The sequence below is a fragment of the Peromyscus leucopus genome, chromosome 3 (assembly GCF_004664715.2).
Source record: "Peromyscus leucopus breed LL Stock chromosome 3, UCI_PerLeu_2.1, whole genome shotgun sequence".
Lineage (NCBI taxonomy): Eukaryota > Metazoa > Chordata > Mammalia > Rodentia > Cricetidae > Peromyscus > Peromyscus leucopus.
The window spans coordinates 116,891,819-116,912,032 of NC_051065.1; positions in this window are offsets into that span (position 1 = coordinate 116,891,819).

Below are 20,214 nucleotides of genomic sequence, written 5' to 3' on the forward strand. Positions count from 1 at the left end.
TTAAGAAAATGCCAGCTGGGCAGTGGTGGCGCATGCCTTTAACCCCAGCACTCGGGAGACAGAGGCAGGCAGATCTCAGTGAGTTCGAGGCCAGCCTGGTCTACAAAGTGAGTTCCAGGACAGGCTCCAAAGCTACACAGAGAAACCCTGTCTCGAAAAACCAAAAATAAGTAAGTAAATAAATAAATAAAAGACAGAAAATGCCTTCATAAGATCAGGCTGTAGGCAAGCCTGTAAGGTATTTTCTTAATCAGTGATTGATGGGGGAGGGCCCTGCCCTTTGTGGGTGGTGCCATCTCGGGGCTGGTGGTCCTGGGTTCTATTAAAAAGCAGGCTGGGCAAGCCATGAGGAGCAAACCAGTAAGCAGCAATCCTCCGTGGCTTCTGCATCAACTCCTTCCTCCAGGTTCCTGCCCTGTTTGAGTTTCCGTCCTGATTTCCTTCAATGATGAACATCGATACGGAAGTGGAAGTCAAATAAACCCTTTCCTTCCCAGTTTGCTTTGGTCATGGTGTTTTATCACAGCAAGTGATGAAACCCTACTTAAGACAAGTATAATTCCCTGTTTGTGAATGTTAGTGGAATCGCTGGGCTCAGTGTCTCGCACCTGTCATCTCCGCACACACAGGAGGCAGAGGCAGGAGGACTGTGCAAGGTTTAGACTAGCATCGTCTATATAATGAGTTCCAGCTAGACGAGGTGTTCCAGTTGGCTTTTCTACTGTGATAAAAACCATGCCCAAAAGCTCCTTGGGAGGGAAAAGGTTGGTTTAGTTTATACTTCCAGGTAACAAAGCATCAGCCAGTGAAGCCAAGGTAGGGGTTTGAGCAGGAACTGAAGCAGTGACCATGGAGGACCACTGCCTGCTCAGTTTCCTCTATATAAGCCAGGACTGTCTGCTCAGGGGTGGTACCACCCAAGCAGGCTCTGGGCCTTCCCGCCTCAATCAATAATCAAGAAAATGCCCCTGTAGATTTGCCTACAGGCCAACAGGACAGACATCTTCTTAATTGAGGTTCCCTCTTTCCAGATGACCTAACTTGTACCAAGTTAATAAAAATAAAAAATAAAAAATAAACTAACCAGCCCTCTGGGCTACACAGTGAAACTCTGTCTCAAGACAACACTAATAAGAACAAAAACAGATAGTAAATACAAGTGAAAGGGTTTAAAGTCATATCTTATGACAGTAAAGGTCCCCAGATATCCACAAAAGCCTTCTTGACATCTGGCTTTTTATGATTCTAAGGAAGCAATTTTGACATTTAATTGGGACTCAGAAAAAGATATTAGCAGGCCTCCACATTGGTTGGATTCCTGGCTATGTAGTGGAACCACAGTCACCTTGTTCTGATGTCTTCTTTCCTTTTTTGGCAGCTCGATGAAGAAGCCATTTATATTCTGTTCACTTGCATAGAGTCACACAATTTGTCAGAGGCTTAGTGGGAATTGGAACCAAGGTTAGTCTCATTCCTAGGTACACTCTCCAAACCACTTTTGAAACCTCTAATATTACCACTTACATCTTGGTTTCGTACTCTAAGGCCAGGCCTGCCAGCTTTAGACCATATGAATCCTTAAAAGTAATAGATAGTCAATTCTGACAATGAATTGATGACAATCTGGGATTAGTAAAGCCCTTGAAAGATTCCCCTGAGATAGCCTCTGGCCAATTACTCCAAACTCACTTCCTTAGAAAGGATCATTATATCTACCATGGGACCTCATTCCTGTAGGTCACAAGCATTAATATTTTTAATTATTCATGCCATGGAATTAAATGAAACAAGCTCTGCTATCGAGCTCTGCTAACTTAAAACACTTTACAGTTCATGTTGTACTTTTCCTGAATACTTGATTATATATTTTGCAGACAAAGATGGGAGAGAGAGAACGAATAAGTACTAGCACATAGGAAAACAGGCTATATGGTTCAATACTCTTGTTCTGTAGTAGGAATTCACTATATCTACTGTATCTCGGAAATAATTATGATTACATAATGGGGAAAAGGAGGAGGAGGAGTTTGCTTCCTTTCTTTTTCTTTGTAAACAATTTTCTTTATTCTTTTATTTTAATTTTATATGTATAGGTGTTTTACCTGAATGAGTATCTGTACCACTTGTGTGCCTACAGCCTGTGGAAGCCAGAGGAGAGCATCAGATCCTCTAGAACCGGAGTTACAGACAACTGCAAGCCACCACGTGGGTGTCAGGAATTGAACCCGGATCCTCTGAGAGAGCAGCAGGTGCTCTTAAATGCTGAGCTGTCTCTCCAGCTCCCAGTTCACTTTATTTTTGCATTTATTATTAGTGCTAAACTATACAAATTATACATTCATTCTCCCTTTAAAAATGTAAAGTTCTTTTTTAGCTAATGTCCAACTTTGGCTCTCTCTCTCTTTCTCCAAAGGTAATTCTTCCACCTGTCTTTGCAGGCTTCTTTATATTTCTACAGACATTTCCATGTATGCCCTGAATTTGTATTTAGACCCGCTTCATAATTTTTCCTCACCGAGGACCAGTATACAGCCTGTCATCTCTGTTTACATTAAATTATTCCCTCTTCTAGTCTGAAGAATATGATTGTGGCCAATGAGCTTCAAAATTAAACATTAAATTTAAAAGACAAGTTCTTCCCCAACAAAATTTTTGTTTGTTTTACTTTTTATTGAAAATAGATTGTTTTCTCACATAATATACCAGATTACTATTTTCCCTCCCTGTACTCCTCCCAATTTCTCCCCATCTTCCCTCCCATCTGAATCTACTCCCCTTCTGTCTCTCAGTAAAAGAGAACAGGCTTCTAAGAGACAACAATAAAATAAAACAAAACAAAATATAACAAGATAGAGAAAAAAACTATCACATTGGAGTTGGACAAGACAAACCAACAGAGGGAAAAGAGCCTAAGAGAAGGCACAATAATCGGAGACCCACTCATTCACACGCTCAGGAGTCCCAGAGAAACATTAAACTGGAAACCATAATATATTCACAGAGGGCTTGGTGCAGACCCCTGCAGGCCACGTGGATGCTGCCTCAGTCTCTGTGAGTTCAAATGAGCTTTGCTGTACTGCATGGTCTCCAAATGGTGAAATACCCCTTGCATCCAGAAGGTGGCGAGCACCTAGGTGATTAAAACAATGCTAACTCAAACAGCAGGCTGTAACCTTGGAGTTTAAAGTAGATAAGGCTGTTTACACCTATTTACAGATAAGGCTGTTCATTCTCTGAGCAATTTGGGGGAAGGTAGCAATCTTCTTACACAGAATTTTCAAAGTAAACCACTATTACTGTGTTTCATTTTATTTATTATTTTTATTACCTTAAAATTTTTATTACTTTCTTAAAAAAACAACATCGCAAGAAGTAGGTCAGGCTCCCCTTAAACTCACTATGCAGCCTAGGCTGACCTCAAACTCACAGCAACTCTCCTGCTTCTGCCTTGAGCTCTGAGATTGCAAGGGTAAGCCACCACACCCAACAGGCCCTGTTAACTTTTTGATAGAAACCTTTTAAACTTTTACTCTATTCAAAGAAACACAAAGATGTTTTTAAAACAAAAAAAATGGTACCATGCTGTATACTTCTCCTTTTTCAATTAGCATAGCATTACAGTATCTCCCTTTTATTATAACCTTGCTAGAGATAGACTTATACATAATTGTATCCTTCTTAGTTCCTAGCATTAATGTTGGTATTTTTAAAAGAGAAGTGAGCAAAGCAATGATTCATTTTTAGAAAGGACAAAAAAGAAACTAATGCTAGAACCATGAGCACAGATTACAAAACTAGTTCAAGAAGGAAACAGTTAAAAATGCCAACTAAATTATTCTTTTCCTTGGAGTGCCATTTTTTGTTTGAGACTGGGACTCACCCTGTATTCACAGGACTCCTCCTGCCTCAGCCTCTGAGATAGTGGAACTACAAGGCATGAGCCAAAACACTTAGGCTAGATTAGGCAACGGTTGGGTAAAGACACAGGTAGCCAATAGATAAATGTAGTCTGGTTAAAGACGCTTCAGAACAGTGGCAAAAGATGCTGTGGAGGTCTGAATGAGAAGGGCCCCCATAGGCTCATATATTTGAATGTTTGGTCACCAGTTAGTGGAACTATTTAGAAAGGATTAGGAGGTGTGGCTTTGTTGGAGGAAGTGTATCACTGGGGGTGGGCTTTGAGGTTTCAAAAAGCCCATGCCAGGTCCAGACTCTGTCCGTCTCTGTCTCTCTGTCTCTGTCTCTCCCTCCCTCTCTCTCTCTCTCTCTTCTCTCTTCACCTCTTGCTTGTGGATTAGATGTAAGTTCTCAGCTTCTGCTCCAGCACCATGCCTTGCCTGCCGTTGCCCCACTCTCCACCATGATGATCATGGACGAATGCCTTGAAACTGTAACCAAGCCCTCATGAAATGCTTTTATTTATAAGTTGCCTTGGTCATGGCGCCTCCTCGCAGCAATAGAACAGTAACTAAGACAAATACAGACACACACACACCATGAGTGTGGCGCTGGCAATGTCTCCAAAGGCTTTCAAAGCCCCATTTAATTTAGGGGTAGCTAGGTTTGTTCCTTACCTCGATCCTTCAGTCCATTCCAGCCACAGTTGTAAGCCCTGAGCTTATTCAGGGGTACTGAGTTAGTAGTGGATGTTTCAGATGGGATTTACTTCAATTTTAACTTTATAAAAAGTCAGTGAACCTCTGAAAGAGATCCACAATGTCTATAGCTGTCTGTTTGATCTTAGGGCTTAGCAACATACCTATCAGGAAAGTGATTGCACTCTGTCAGGCGAAGGCCAGGCTCCTACAGAAATGCTAGAAGGAGAGCCTGGAGAGCTTCTGTTGTTGCTTAATGTCATGTTTCTAAGGGACAGCTGTAGAAGGTGCCATTGGAAGACCCTGCCTAGATGCCCCTAATGAACTGGGAGCCAGTAGGTCTGTCCCTAACAGCAGATGTTGTAAATGACTTGTCCCAGGTCCCTTTTTCAAGGAATTACCCAAGCCCCAGAGTTTTTTCATCTCAGTTTTGAGGCACTCTATTAGTTATTTCCCTCACTGCTGCAACAAAATACCTGAACACACACACACACACACACACACACACACACACACACACTCACACACAAAATATCTGCTAAAGTAGTAATTCTCAACCTGTGGGTCATGACCCCTTCGACAAACCTCGATCTCCCAAAATATTTCCATTTATAACAGTAGCAAAATTACAGTTATGAAGAGCAGGGAAAATAATTTCATAATTGGGGGTCACTACAACATTAACTGAATCAGAGGCTTGCAGCATTTTGGAGGTCGAGAACCACTGCATTAAAGGACCAGCAGTCCAAGGGTCCTGTCCATCACAGCAGGAAAGTTGTAACAGCATTTGGACACTGTGTCCACAGTGAGGACGCAGAGAGAGAGGAACGGTGATGCTCTGCTTACTTTCTCCTCCATGTGCAGTCTGAGACCCCAGCTCCCTGAACAGTGCCTCACTTACGATAGGTCTCCCCACCCTAACTAACATAGCGTAGAAAATACCTCACAGACATACCCAGAGGTGCCGTGACGACTCTCATCAACAATCAAGATTAGCCAGCACAGTCCGTGTGGCGGTTTCAGTGAGACATGTCCCCCATGGGCTCATGTATTGAACACTTGGTTCCCAGGTGCTGGTGCTTTGGGGGGAAGTTATGGAACCTTTAGGAGTACAGCCATTCTCCAGGAAGATGTTATTGGGGGCAGGCTTTAACAACTTATAGCCTCACCCTACTTCCTGTCCCCTGTCTGCTTCTCTGTCTCCTTCCTGTGTGTGGATGAATCATGATCGGCCAGCCTCCTGTTCCTGCCACCACACCATGCCTTCTGCACCATTATAAACACTCCCTTTGGAACTATAGACTAAAATAAACCCCTTCTTCCCTTAAGTTGATTTTACTCATGGGGTTTGTGGTGGTTTGAAAGAAATGGCCCTCAAAGGGAAGTGGCACTATTAGGAGGTGTGGCCTTGCTGACATAGGTGTGGCCTTGCTGCAGGAAGTGTGTCACTGTGGAGGCGGGCTTTGAGGTCTCATATGTGTTTGAGTCAGGCCCAGTGAGTCAGTGCACTTCCTGCTGCCTTTGGATCAAGATGTAATGAGCATGAATTTTAAATGGTCTTATTAATAAAAACAAACCCAGAGCCAGGTAGTGGGGTGAACACTGAAAGATCAGAGAGAAAGAACAGGCCACAGCTAACCTCACCTCACCAACTTCTCAGCCGATCCTGTTTCCTCAGACTGGAAGCCTCTGTGTCCTCATCCAAATGGATCTCAGCTGAACTGCTGCTAAAAGCCTGAAAGCTTAACCAGGCTCTAGATCCTGGTCCTCATGCCTTATATACCTTTCTGCTTCCTGCCATCACTTTCTGGGATTAAAGGTGTGAGTCACTATGCCTGACTGTTTCCAGTCTGGCTTTGAACTCACAGAGATCCAGGTGGATCTCTGCCTCTAGAATACTAGGATTAAAGGTGTGTGTGCCGTCATTTTCTGGCCTCTATATCTAGTGGCTGTTCTGTCCTCTGACCCCAGATAAGTTTAATAGGGTGCACAATATATTAGGGAACACAGTATCACCACAATGTAAGGACTCTAAGCTTGTCTGCCTGGATGCTGCCTTGCTTCCTGCTATGATAATGGACTGAACCTCTGAACTGTAAGGGAGCCACTACAATGAAATGTTTTCCTTTGTAAGAGTTGCTGCTGTTATGGTGTCTCTTCACAGCAATAGAAACAGAAAAGTAATTAATACAACCCCTTGGGGAGGGGAATTGCTCGTGTTTGAGAACAACTCCTTGAGATTGGTGGAAGCCCTGCTAAAGAACAGCCATGACCCCAGACTCACAGCTGTAATGCCTGTGTGGGGTACAGAGGATCCCTTCAAGGGGAAGGTGGTTCAGTGGTGTGGTCTATTCCAGAGTCCCTTATGTGATCGGGTCAGGGTTGAGTTTTCCCTCTGCCCAGATCACTGTGGCCTTTCTTCCCTTCCCTTCCCTTCCCTTCCCTTCCCTTCCCTTCCCTTCCCTTCCCTTCCCTTCCCTTCCCTTCCCTTCCCTTCCCTTCCCTTCTCTTCCCTTCCCTTCCCCTCCTTCCCTTTCTCTCTTACAGTTTTCTCCAGAGAACCTTCCCTTGACAAATTATGTCAAGTTCCCTATCCCCAGTTTTGTTTCTAGGAAATCTAACCTATGACCAAGTCTTGGAAAGCCCCTTAACATCTACCATATTTGCACAAAACTACTAGGAAAAATTATCTTCAGTGTTCACAGAGAATACCTGATTCAAATAATTTTGATAACTATCCTTAATTTAAACTTCCTCTTGATTCAGAGTGAGCAGGACTCCATGCAAAAATTATTTAAATGTGCCACTTCAAAAATTCTAGAGAAATTGAAAATTAACACCAATACTTGAAAAATTATCTGGCCATATCTATTAAGTCTGAACATATATTTATCTTAGCATGCTGCAATTATCTCTGACATATAATACAAATGAGTGGTGTAATGGTTAGTATAAATTATCAACTTGACAGGATCTAGAATTGCCTGGGAGGCGGGCCTCTGGGCACTCCAGTGGGGGATTATCTTAATTACATTAATTGTGTTCTACAGAAAGGCTCATGCGTTCCTGGTTGGCACTGTTCCCTGACTGAGACCCTGAACTGTGTAAAGGTGAAAGAGAGCTGGGTAAACATTCACCCCTGTTTCCTGATTGGAGCTGAAATGTAACTAGCTGCTTCTTGACTTCTCCACCATGATGGGCTGTACCCTTGAACCTTGAGTTAAAATAAAACAAACCCATTCTCCCATGAGTCACTTTAGTCAATATTTTGTCACGGCAACGGGATTTTTTAAAAAAGCAAATGGTAGTTGTTCACCGAGACACATGTGAAAAAAAAATGTGTATTGATTCCTTCACAATTTAAATGACTCTCAAGAATAATAGAGGGCTAGGAAGATGGTCCAGTTGGTAAAACACAAGCATAATGACCTGAATTTGGATTCTAGACCCCTGTGTGGGGAAAAAAAAAAAAAAAAAAAAGCTGGATGTAGTAGCATGTACGTCACCTACAACCTCAGTAGGAAGGAAGGAGGGCAGGGAGGCAGAGACAAATGCATCCCCAGAGCCCGCTGGCCAGCCAGTCTAGACAATTGGTGGGCTCCAGGGTTGGTGAGAGACCAAGAAAAACGTTTTCCCACAGTTGGTCATGGAAAGAAGGCCAGTGTTGTGTGTGGAAATGCAGGTCGACTTTCTCTCCTGGCACCAGAACACGATGGGCCATCCAGTCATCATTCCCAGCTATGCGGACACAACAGTGGCTTAAGCCAAGTTCTCTAATTTTCTTTTCTTTTTTTTTTTTTGTTTTTTGTTTTTTGTTTTTTCGAGACAGGGTTTCTCTGTGTAGCTTTGCGCCTTTTCCTGGGACTCACTTGGTAGCCCAGGCTGGCCTCGAACTCACAGAGATCCGCCTGGCTCTGCCTCCCGAGTGCTGGGATTAAAGGCGTGCGCCACCACCGCCCGGCTCTAATTTTCTTTTCTAAAAAGATGATTTATTTAGAGATGGAGTCACATTATAGAGCCCTGGCTAGCGTGGAGTTTGGTATGCAGATCAGGCTTGCCTCACACTCATGGAAACCCACCTGCTGCTGTCTCCTGAGTGCTGGGATTAAAGGTATGTACATCACATGGCTTAAAGATTTTTTTCAAATTTTTTATTCATGAGTATGTGTATTAAGGGGAGTGGGGGATCCTTTAAAGCCAGAAGAGGGCACCAAATCCCTTAGAGTTGGAGCTGCAGGTTGCTGTGAGGTTGCCAAAACAGCACTCAGGTCCCCTGGAAGAGCAGTAAATGCTTTTAAGTGTGGAGGTACCAAAAGCCTGGAAACCTCATCCTAAAAAACAAGGTGAAGAAGAATAGGAAAAGACACCTGACATTTACCTCTATCCTTCACACACACACACACACACACACACACACACACACACACACACAGAGAGAGAGAGAGTATTACAGATTACTCATGAGAGTGAGGCAGGAGAATATTAAGTTCAAGGCCTGCCTGGGCTACATAGTGAGACCCTATCTCAAAATTAATTTTTTTTAAAAAAAAAAAAATGGAGATGTGACTCAGTTGTAGAGTGATTGCCTAACACATATGAAGCCCTAGTTCAACCCTGGGTGCTAAAAAATAGATAAAGTTAAAAAAAAAAAGTGGCAGATTGTGGTATGTTCAATTAATGTTGCTGTCCATCAGAATGAATGAACTACATTCAGCCTGGCCCACAGGCTGTGAACCTACCGAGCTAGCCAACCTCAGACTCAACAATAGTCAGGAAACAAAACTGCCCATGTTACATGCTCACAGACTTGTTCTGTTGTTAGCCCCGCACAGTGCAGTATGACAGCTATTCACACAGTATTAGGTAATGTAGGGAATCTAGACATGATTTACTGTTTATTTTATTTTAAGACAGGGTTTCACAGTATAGCTCAATCTGGCCTTGCACCCTTGACCCTCCTGTCTCTTCTTCCCCACACACCCAGCCCTAGAAATGACTTGAAATCATATAAGAGAATATAGGTGTTATGCACAGATATGATGCCATTTTATGTCAGAGACTTGAATGGCTCATATTTTGGTGTTTGTTTATGGGGATGAGGAAGAGGGTACTGGAACCAATCCTGTGATTCTTCCAGTCAGCAACACGCATGAACCACACAGGTGCATTAAATCAAAAGGGCCGGACTGAAGAGAGTACAAACTAGATGTTAATTGAAGACGTGTCAAAATAGTGATTTCCTTTGGAGGCCCGGTTCTTGACTGGAGAGTACACAAGCCTGTTGGGATGCTGATGTAGGTGGAGATGCCTGGGCATGTGCAAGTGTAAACATTCACAAAGCCTTCTATTTGAGGCTTGTGCACTTTACTGTATAAGATATGTTAGTGGATACAGGGTATGTAGGCTGCTGTTGCCTCACCACTGCATACTGCACAGCCTCGCCCTTAGCCTCAGAAAACAGCCCTGACCAATGCCACCCTGTTCCAGAGCTTTAATGGTATAAGAGTCTGACCCCTTACTTCAAATGAGACCATTCTAGAAAGCTAGATCCTGAAAAAGAAAAGCCACTCAAATCTAGAGCCCCAGCAACCGAGCAGGGCCTTGGTTATAATTGCATTATTCAGCCTTGTTATCAGTTCCATAAGGACTTCCGCAAGAGCATCGGGGCCCTACCGCCCAAACCATCTGCATCCAACCCATCCATCCAAAACTCCTTAGAGTCTGTTTCTAAGAGTCCTAGCTGAAGCACCATCTGGAGGCCGGGAGAAGCATGTGCTCAGCCTGGTTGAGACCCTGGGTTCCATCCTCGGCACCAAAGAAGGCAACAGAACCCCAGAAACAAAGGAAGAAAAGACCATTACTGTCCAATAGGCCCAGTGTTTCAAATGGAGTCCAGTGGTGTGCTGTGGATCCCGCTCTGTATAAATAAAATGCTGACTGGCCAGTAGCCAGGCAGGAAGTATAGGCGGGACAAGCAAAGAGGAGAATTCTGGGAAGTAGAAGGCTGAGGCAGAGAGACGCTGCCAGCCACAGTGATGAGAAGCAACATGTTAAGATACTGGTAAGCCATGAACCACGTGGCAACTTATAGATTAATAGATAAGGGTTAATTTAATACATAAGAGCAGTTAGCAAGAAGCCTGCCACGGCCATACAGTCTGTAAGCAATATAAGTCTCTGTGTTTACTTGGTTGGGTCTGAGCAGCTGCGGGACTGGTGGGTGAGAGAGATTTGTCCTGACCGTGGGCCAGGCAGGACCAGGAAAACTCTAGCTACAGTGCTAAGCCTTGGCAGAGTGGAATTTCCCAAATTAACTTCACAGCCTCCTCCTCCGCTGTTTTCGGGCAACATCATGTCATGGTGTTCCTTCACTGAGGGGAGTCTAAAGCCATGGATTTGTGTGTTTTTCTGAAGCCCATTGTCAGGGCTCACCACCTCTCCCTAAACACATTTTGAGCTGTGCAGCTATCCTGAAAGAAAACCAATCTTGTGGAAAACAGCAGCCACAAAACTCCAAGCTCTAAGTAGAAGGAAAATAGGCCCTCCTGTAATCTGGGGCTATTTCTGTTGATTACATGGATTGCAAACTCATTTCAGGCACTTCTCTATAAAGTTAAAATAGTGTAACAGGCTTGTTTTATATTGTTTTCCCAGAAGCGTTCAAAGGAGTCATTCCCCCCCCTCCCCAGAATAAAGACAAATCCTTTCAGTAAGAGGCTCTGGTGGAGAAAATGCAGGTGGCAATTATGTTATCGCCAGTTGCACATCATCCAAACACAGCTCTGGAGCCTTCCTCCTATCTTGTTTGCTCTTTGCTCTCGTCTCCCTTCTGATTTTCCCATATTACTCTGCAAATGCTCATGTGTGCACATGTGCACTTGTGTGCGCATGTGAGTGGGAGCCAAAAGACAACCTTGGATGTCATTCCTCAGGTATCATCTGCATTTTTTTAGACCATGTCTCTCACTGGCCTGGAACTTCCCAGGTAAGCTAGGCTGGCTGACCATCAAGCTCCAGGGATCCCCCTGTCTTTGCCTCCCCAGAGATGGGATTGCAACTGCATGCTACCATGCTGAACTTTTTTTCTGTGGATTCTGGGGACTAGGCTCAGGTCCTTAGCTGCAAGACAAACACTTCCTCCACTGATTCATCTCCCAGCTCCATATATGCTGGTTTTCTAAGATCATTTCTATATTAAATAGCTTTGTGGTTATTCATTTAAAAAATTAATTCATTGTTATTTAGGTATATTATATCTTTGGAAGAGACACAAAGGAAGAAAAACCTGAAATATATGTCTTCCTGGTGCCAACGTCTCCATCCAGTGGGGCAGTGCTTAAATGGCCATTGTAGAGCCAGGGACTATTGCTGCAGCTTCCGGATCGGGTGTGTTTCTGCAACAGGAGACAGTGCCTGGTATTTTCTCTTTTCTTCCTGTAGCAAGCACTGTGGCCAATGGAACATTAGTAGTATAAATTAAGTCAATAATACTGGCTGGTACTTAGGGGTTTCTTATTGAGGTGAGAGTGGTTTCTCTAACAGATTAGCAAGCATTATCTTTGTTTCGACCCACATACCAGCTCTAGGGAAAAGCACACCTCCACTCACTACCACCACAGAGTGAGGAAACTGGGGTGCAGAAGGTTGAAAGACTGCTGCAAGTCACACCATGCTACACACCAGTGACATAATCGGATAGGAGCCCCCAAGCTTACTTTATGCAATGGTTAATCTAAACTTGACTGGATTTGGAATAACCTAGAATCTCATCTCTCTTATTCAGGTATGGATCCCGGTCCATGAGGTGGAATGACCCGCGTTCAAGTAGATCTTCTCTTCCCAGTTAAATCTCTCTGGAAACGTCCAGAGGTGTGTCTCCCAGATGATTCCAAAACCAGGCAAATTACCAATGAAGACTGATCATACACCACTTGGAACCAGAACTCAGTAAGTACTCCCTTGGGATATCCTCCCACAATGCATCCAAGTTGGCTGCATGTAGCCAACTAGAATGTCAGAGGAGCATTTCGTGACTTCTGAAACCCAATCCTAACAGACTGATGCTTCCACCCTGGACTCTTGCACCATGTGCTTGAAGGAGGGCAGCCATTGTGTAAGAAATCCAACTCCTCTAAAACACAACCTAGTCCATGGAGTGGCTTTCCTGCCCTTCAGCTCTTCAGCCAAGAAGCCATTCACATGGTTGAGGAAGCTACTTCGGACCGAAACAAGTCACTAAAATAAAGTCCATCCCAGCCACCTCCAGTCATCAGAGTTGTCCCAACCAAGGTCCTGGCTGCATCGCAGAGAAGCCACTGTCCCTCCCCTCATTCCTAACCTGCAAACTGGTGAGTATAACAAAATACTTTAAGGCAGTACATTTGGGAGAATGAAAAGCCAACACATAATGTACAAATAATGTCAAAGACAGTGGTTCTCAACTTTGGGGTTGACCCCTTTTGGGGGTTGAATGATTCTTTCACAGGGGCCACCTAAGATCATTGGGAAACATGGATGTTTACTTTGTGACTCACAACAGTAGAATAATTACAGTTATAAAATAGCAACGAAAATAATTTTATGGCTGGGGGTCACCACAACATGAGGAACTGCATTAAAGGGCCACAGCATTAGGAAGGTTGAGAATCACTGGTCCAAGGGATCCAGAGATGGAGAAATGCTTAGGCATTGGAACAATAAGAGAAATCTTGTTTTTGAGAAGACAGTCTGGGGGCTGAACAAAGCAGGAGGAGTCATAGATAACAAGGTGGACCCACATCATCTTATCGGAGGTGAAGAATGCAGGAACTGAGGTCAGCAGATTGGAAGCTGGCACAAGCGCTGATGGCAGTGAATGCCAAGGAAAAGAAACCTGTAGCTGAACAGGACTACAACACCATCAAGCACAGCCCACCGGCCTCCTACTAGGCAAGGAAAACGGAGGTTAGAGAATTTCCATGCCTGGGCAGGATCACAACGCTGGATGGTGAAGGCATGAATCCTCAAGGCTAACTCCACTAGCATCTCCCCTCTGGGAACTCACAATTGGTTATGAAAACAAGGCAGGTGTTCTGTGTGGAAATGTAGGTAGGCTTTCTGTCCTGGCATCAGAAACACCATGGGCCATCTAGCTGACAATTCTACCAGGCACAAGAGTGGTTCAAACCAAGTTCTTATAGTTGTGTATTGTAAGTCTCTTACCAGCTTTCCCCTATCCACCCTCTGCATATTAAAAGTAGAGCCAAAAGAAAATTAAAAAGCAAAAAAAAACCTTGAAACCTTTTAGTCTCTGAACTTTCACCAAATTCTCCATTAGGTTTTGAAAAACAACTTTATTGTGGTATGACTTATGTTTTGTAGCATTCACTCTAAATGGACTACTCAGGGATTTTTAGTTTCAAGTTGTGCAACTGTCAACACAATCCAGAACATTCCATCACCACCACCCCCCAAAAAAAACCTCTCTCCTCACTTGGATGTAACCTTTGCCCCCATCCCAAGTAACAGCTTGTTAATCTACTTTCTGAAAGGAAAGGTATTGGCCCAGGGCCCCCAAGACCAAGTTCTCAGACCAAGGGGATTTGTTTGCCCCAGAGGGAGAGAGGGCAGGAATAAGGGACAAAGACAGGCCACAGAGGACAAGGCAGAAGGAGGAGGGAACAAGGAAAAGGGGCAGGGGTGTTTGTCCTGCAGGGACAAAGGACTGACTGTCTCTGCATAGAGAAGAGACAGACATGCCCCATAAGCAAGTGGTGGTTTATAAAGGCAAAAAACGGGAAGCCCCATTAGGATGAGGTGTTTAATTTTAATTGGGCATGTTAATTAGGTGAGCCAAAAGGGGTCTTTGATTGTTGGAATTCAATACTTGGATAGCTGGACCTTTGTGGTCAGCCTCAGGAGGAGGAAGTGGCCAAGTAAGGGAATGGACCTGGGGGCTAGCTTTAGGATGTAATCTAATCTAAAGGGTTGTAGCAAGGCAGAGGGAATGGGGGAGAAGGGCAAGGCCTGCCAGAGCCCTGTTTGTCATGGTAGCCATGCTCCAGCTGGCCCGAGTCCCTCCACTTTCTTTCACTTTAAATTTGCCCTTTCTAGACATTTCACACCAGGTCAACATACAGCATGCAGCTTTCTGGGTCTGGCTCCTTTCACATACCTCAGTGTTCGAGGGTCACCCATGTCACAACGTGTGCTGTTCTCTTTTATTGTCAACAATTCTCTACTACCTGGATCATCCAGATTGCATCTCTGTTCACTCATTTCCAGCTTTTGGCTCTTGAAAACAAGACAGTTTCCATTAAGTTTTTAAAGCACTAAGAATTGCTGAGAAAAGTCACAGGAACATTAAGTTTTCTTAGAGGATTGCTCATTAAAATAGAAAAATAGGGGAACACAGAGGAAATTAATTTCCCATCAAGATATAACACACCTCTGACATTCTCTGCTTCTTTTTCAAACATCTATGCCTATAATAAGACCAAACCACACATACTGTTGGCTAGGTTATTTTAAGTAATGCTGTATGAAAAACCTGTGTATAATAGTAATATTTTATTGGTTTACTGTAGCTCACTGGCTCCCAGTTAGCAGACACTCAGCTGTGCTGTTATAAACAACATTGACTATTTCTGTGCCGCAAAAGCCATCTCCAAACTGAAATCATGAAGTGGATTATTTCAACTGTCTTTCAATTATTTTATGTGAGCTTTGTTACTATTCAACTTTAAAATCTTTTCCATTGGTGTGTGTGTGTGTGTGTGTGTGTGTGTGTGTGTGTGTGTGTGTGTGTGTTGCCTGTGTGTATGTCTGTGAACCATGTGCACACCATGCCTGAGGAGGCCAGAAAAAGGTGTTGGATTCTCAGGAACTGGAGTTACATATGGTTGTGAGCCACCATGTGGTTGTTGGAAATCAAGCCTAGGTCCTCTGGAAAAGCAGCCAGCGCTCTTGATTTCTGAAGTCTCTCACCAGCCTCTTAATGGTCAACTTTCAAGATTTATCTATTTGTATGTGTGTATGTGCATGTGTGTGTGTGTGCATGTGTGTGTACATGCCTATGCCTCTTCTATCACTCTCCACCTTGCAGGCAGGGCCTCTCCTTGAACCAAAAGCCTGTGTTTTCTGGGCCTGACTGGCAGTCACCAATTCTCAGAAATCCTTTTGTCTCTACCTCCTCAGAGCTGGAGCTACAGGAATGCGCAGGACTGACTCCTGGATTTGTTATGTGTGTGTTGGGATCTGAACTCTGGACCTCCTGCTTGTATGGCAAGCAAGGTTAACCACTAAGTCATTTCTCTAGCCCCAATATTAAACTTTTTATTCCGTCATGCACAAATTTGGTTTGGTTGGGTTGGGAAGTTCAAACCCAGGGCCTTGCACCTTCTAGTAAGTACTCTGTCACTAAGCTACAGCCCCAGGCCAGTGCAGGATGTATTTCATCATGCTCTCTCTCCAAAGCTATTCTACCATACTGGCTTGAAAACCATTCCTTCTTCACATCACGGATTAATGCTGAGCAAGACATTTTCTTGATATTTTTTTTTCTCACATTTTGTTACATTTTGTTTCATCCATCCGCTGTTACAAGCCAACACCACTGTTTCAGTGATTGTAGCTGAGGCGTGAGCTGCTAGTAGTACACATCAGCGATTCTCCTTTGGCATTATCACTTCCGACAGTCCAGTCCCCAAAACACTCCAAGATGTTCAGTTCTAGTTGTGTGTGTGTGTTCTGGAAAATGGGGACAGCATCCATGTACTTTAAGAGTAAAATCACATCCAGAGTTTACCCCGCAGAACATGGCGAAAGCAACGCTCTCGCGACCTATTTGTAAGACACGTGATAAGTCTCCTCTCTCCCCTCTTTCCCTTCGCCTTCTAATCCCTTATCTGACTGCCACAGTCTATTCAAACAAGCCTGCCGAGCTTCTCCACAGTCCGGTGAAAATGAACTATGAGGCAGTATGTTCTAAAAGTTAGATGGATCTTAAAACCATAGTGTATCCCAACAGTATCATTAAAACTTAAAATAGTCGATATTGCTGTAATATAGATTGTAAAAGTTCCCCCAAAAGCACATATATGAAAAGCTTGATCCTAAGCCTCTGGGGCTACCGAGAGATACTGGGAGTTCCTCGTGGGAGGAAATTTTGTCAGTGGGAGCATTCCTCACCCCCAAATGACTCTAGGACCCTAGTCCCTTCTTTGTGACTCTCAGCCACTCTAAGGCTCACACCACCAGGAGATCCCAAACAAGAGGGTGACTGACTGAGATCCCCAAGCCCTCTGCACAGCTGCAGATACCCGTCCCCACAGAGTCACAGACTTAAAGCAGCACAGATGTGTTCTCTTACGGAGGTCAGAAGTCCGAAATGAGTTTCACTGCACTAGAGCGATGGCATTATCATGGCTGAGTTCTTCTAGGGCCTCCAGGAGAGACTCCGTGTCATTAACCTTTCTTTCCTTCCTTCCCTTTTTTCCTTCCTCTCTTCCTTCTCCCTCCCTTCCTCTTTTTCTTTCTTTCTTTCACTGTTTTGTTTTTTTTTTTTAATTTGGTTTGAAATAATGTCTTACCATGTTTTCTTGGCTGTCCTGGAACTAGATACATAGACCAAGCTGGCCTCAAACTCACAGAGATCCACCTGCCTCCAAGCGCTGGGATGAAAGGCATACACTACCTGTGGAGTCCCACAAAGGTTTCCTAGTGAGATCTGAGCTTGCTTTACCCACCAGAGCTGCATTAGAGGATTGCTTGACCATGTGCATTGTTTCTAGATGATTGAAAGGGTCTGAACTTGTCTGAGCTAGGGGTAGGTCTTTTGCTCCATCCCTTGGCATCCCTATAATAGCCCTTTAGAAGAGACAGAAGGGGCCAGTGGATTAGGACCCAAGCCCTCCAGAGGCTATCCTGTGTTTCTGTTTCTCTCCCCTCTATCTTTCTATCTAAATCTCTTATTCCTCTCTTCTTAAGAGTACTCTGGGGTAAAATGTTGGAGCCGGCCTCCCAGTTGGCCTCCCATAACCACCATGCCCAGCTTTCTTGTACTCTTGTTTCTTGATTTGAATCATTCCAACCTCTTGCTTCATCTACCTTTTCTCCATCTTCCTTTGTCCCTCTTGCCTCCGTTACTGATCCTGTTGATTACATTCTGCTGACATTCTAAATGAGTGAACTCTTTCTACCTGGCTCCAGCAACAGTTTTAACATCCACATCCCAGCAAAAGATATTAGGGGAAACTGGGCTTCTTTTTATGATGCATCTCAAAACCCTCCTAGCGTCAATCCATCACTCAATCTTGGAGCTACTTCACATGTTCGGGTATTTCCTTTTTGTACTCTCTGAGCTGTAAGTAACTTGCCAACACAAAGGGATCCAAGGAATGAGAGATATTTTCCCTGTGCATTGAAGATACAGCTACTCCACCTTCATCCATCTATGTTAGTGGTTCTCAATCTGTGGGTTGAGACCCCTTTGGGGTCAAGTGACCCTTTCATAGGATTCAAATATTAGATACCCTACATATCATATATTTATACTGTGATTTATAACAGTACCAAAATTACAGTTATGAAGTAGCAGCAAAAATAACTATGGTTGGGGGTCACCACAACATGAGGAACTGTATTAAAGGGTCTCAGTGTTAGGGAGACTGAGAACCACTGATCTATACTACGGCTGGTAAGAATCTGACGTCAGTTCACTTGCAAGTATCAGGCATTTCACTGTATGGATTTAAAGTCGAGAGAGAGAGAGAGAGAGAGAGAGAGAGAGAGAGAGAGAGAGAGAGAGAGAGAGAGAGAGCACATGCACACATGTGCTTCTGTGTGTGGAGGCCAGATGTCAACCTCAAGTTGCTCAGGAGCCATCCACCTTGTTTTTTGAGACAAGGTCTTTGAGTAGAACTCAGGACTTGCTGATTAGGCCAGACTGATGGGCCAGCAAGCCCCAAGGGTCATGTTAGCTTTACTGCCCCCTCTCCCGCCAGCGCTGACTGGGATTACATGCAAACACCTGCATGCTTGGCTTTTTACATGGTGTTGGGGATAGAACTCAGGCCCTCACATATATGTGTACGGTATACATTTCCTGACTGAGCTATCTCTCCTGCCCAAGGTTTCTATCTTTATGCTCTGTATTTTTGTAGAACTCTGTCTAGATACAGATTTCTTCTTATGAATCATACTTTTTAAATCAGTGGTTTGTGTCTTTTTCAGTTCCATAGAACACAGCCATTTTCATGCCTAACTTTCCCTCTCCAAGCCCCTAGTCTTTCTTTCTGAAACACTGATTGGAGAGATAAGTGGATAGATAGTATACACATATGCGGTAATCATATAACTATATTAGATCTTATCCTGTTGTTGTCCTTGACCTGAACATTTTGTGAAGATTAATTTTGATGGCCAATGGGCTTGAATTTAGAATCACCTAAGTGACACATCTTTAGGTGTGTTTGTGAGATTCCAGAGAGAATTACCTGAAGAGGGAGGATGCAGACAGTGCTGTCTCATGGGTTGGGCACACTCATGGGCTGGGCACTAGGTTTCCCATCTGCCTGCTTCCTGACTGCGGGTTCAGTGTGACAAGCCACCTCAACCACTTGCCACCATGCCTTGCCCTCCATGATGGACTGCATCTAACTCTGAGCTAAAATAAATTCTTCCTCCCTTAGGCTGCCTTAGGTCAGGTATTTGATCACAGCGACTAGGAAAGCAAGAATATGCCTTCTGATTCTGATTTGTTTGTGATGCTGGCAATCAAACTCAGGGCCTTGCACGTGTGTGGCAACCATTCCACCATGGAGGTTCACTCCCAACTCTTAATTTCTTTTTACATTTGTGTGTCGCGGCTGTGTATGCTAGTGTATATATATGTTCCCATGTGTATATGTAGGCATACATGTTTGCTGCTGCTTGTGAAAACCAAAAGGTGACACCTGCCCTCTTCCTCAGTTGCTCGCCACTTTATTTACTGAGGCAGGGCCTGTCTATTTATATATTTTATTTCATGTGTGTATGCTTTGCCGGCATACATGTGTATGCCTGGTATGTACAGAGGTTAGTAGTGGGTGTTGGTCTCCAGGAACTAGAGTTTCTGGTGTTTGTGAGCCACCCTTAGGGTGCTGGGAGTCGAACCCAGGTCCTTTGCAAGAAGAACAAGTGCTGTCCACTGACGGCTGAGCCATCTCACCAGGCCCGAGGCAGGGGTCTTTTGCTGACCCTGGAATTTGCCAGTTCCAGCCCGTGCTGGTCTACCTAGCAGGTTTGCCCCAGGGATTCCCTGTTCTTTCCCCTGAGCGCAAGGACTGCAATTGGGTCGCTGTGCCTGCTTTTGTGTGGGTGCTGGGATCAAACCCTTTTCATTTTGGGAGATGTCTTGCCAACCCTCCCTAATTTATGACTTAACCTTAAAAGGTTAAAAAAAAAAAACCTTTTAGAACTACATTTTGAGATACTTTCTTGGACCTATCACCTAGTTTTATCTCATTTTTCCATCAGGTAAATTTCACATGCTATTTAGTCCATTAATTGAGTTTCTACTTATATATTTAAAATTTTTAGATGTAACGCCTCCTCCCCAACTTCCTAGTTCCTTTTGGTAATCTCTATATCAACATCAGTT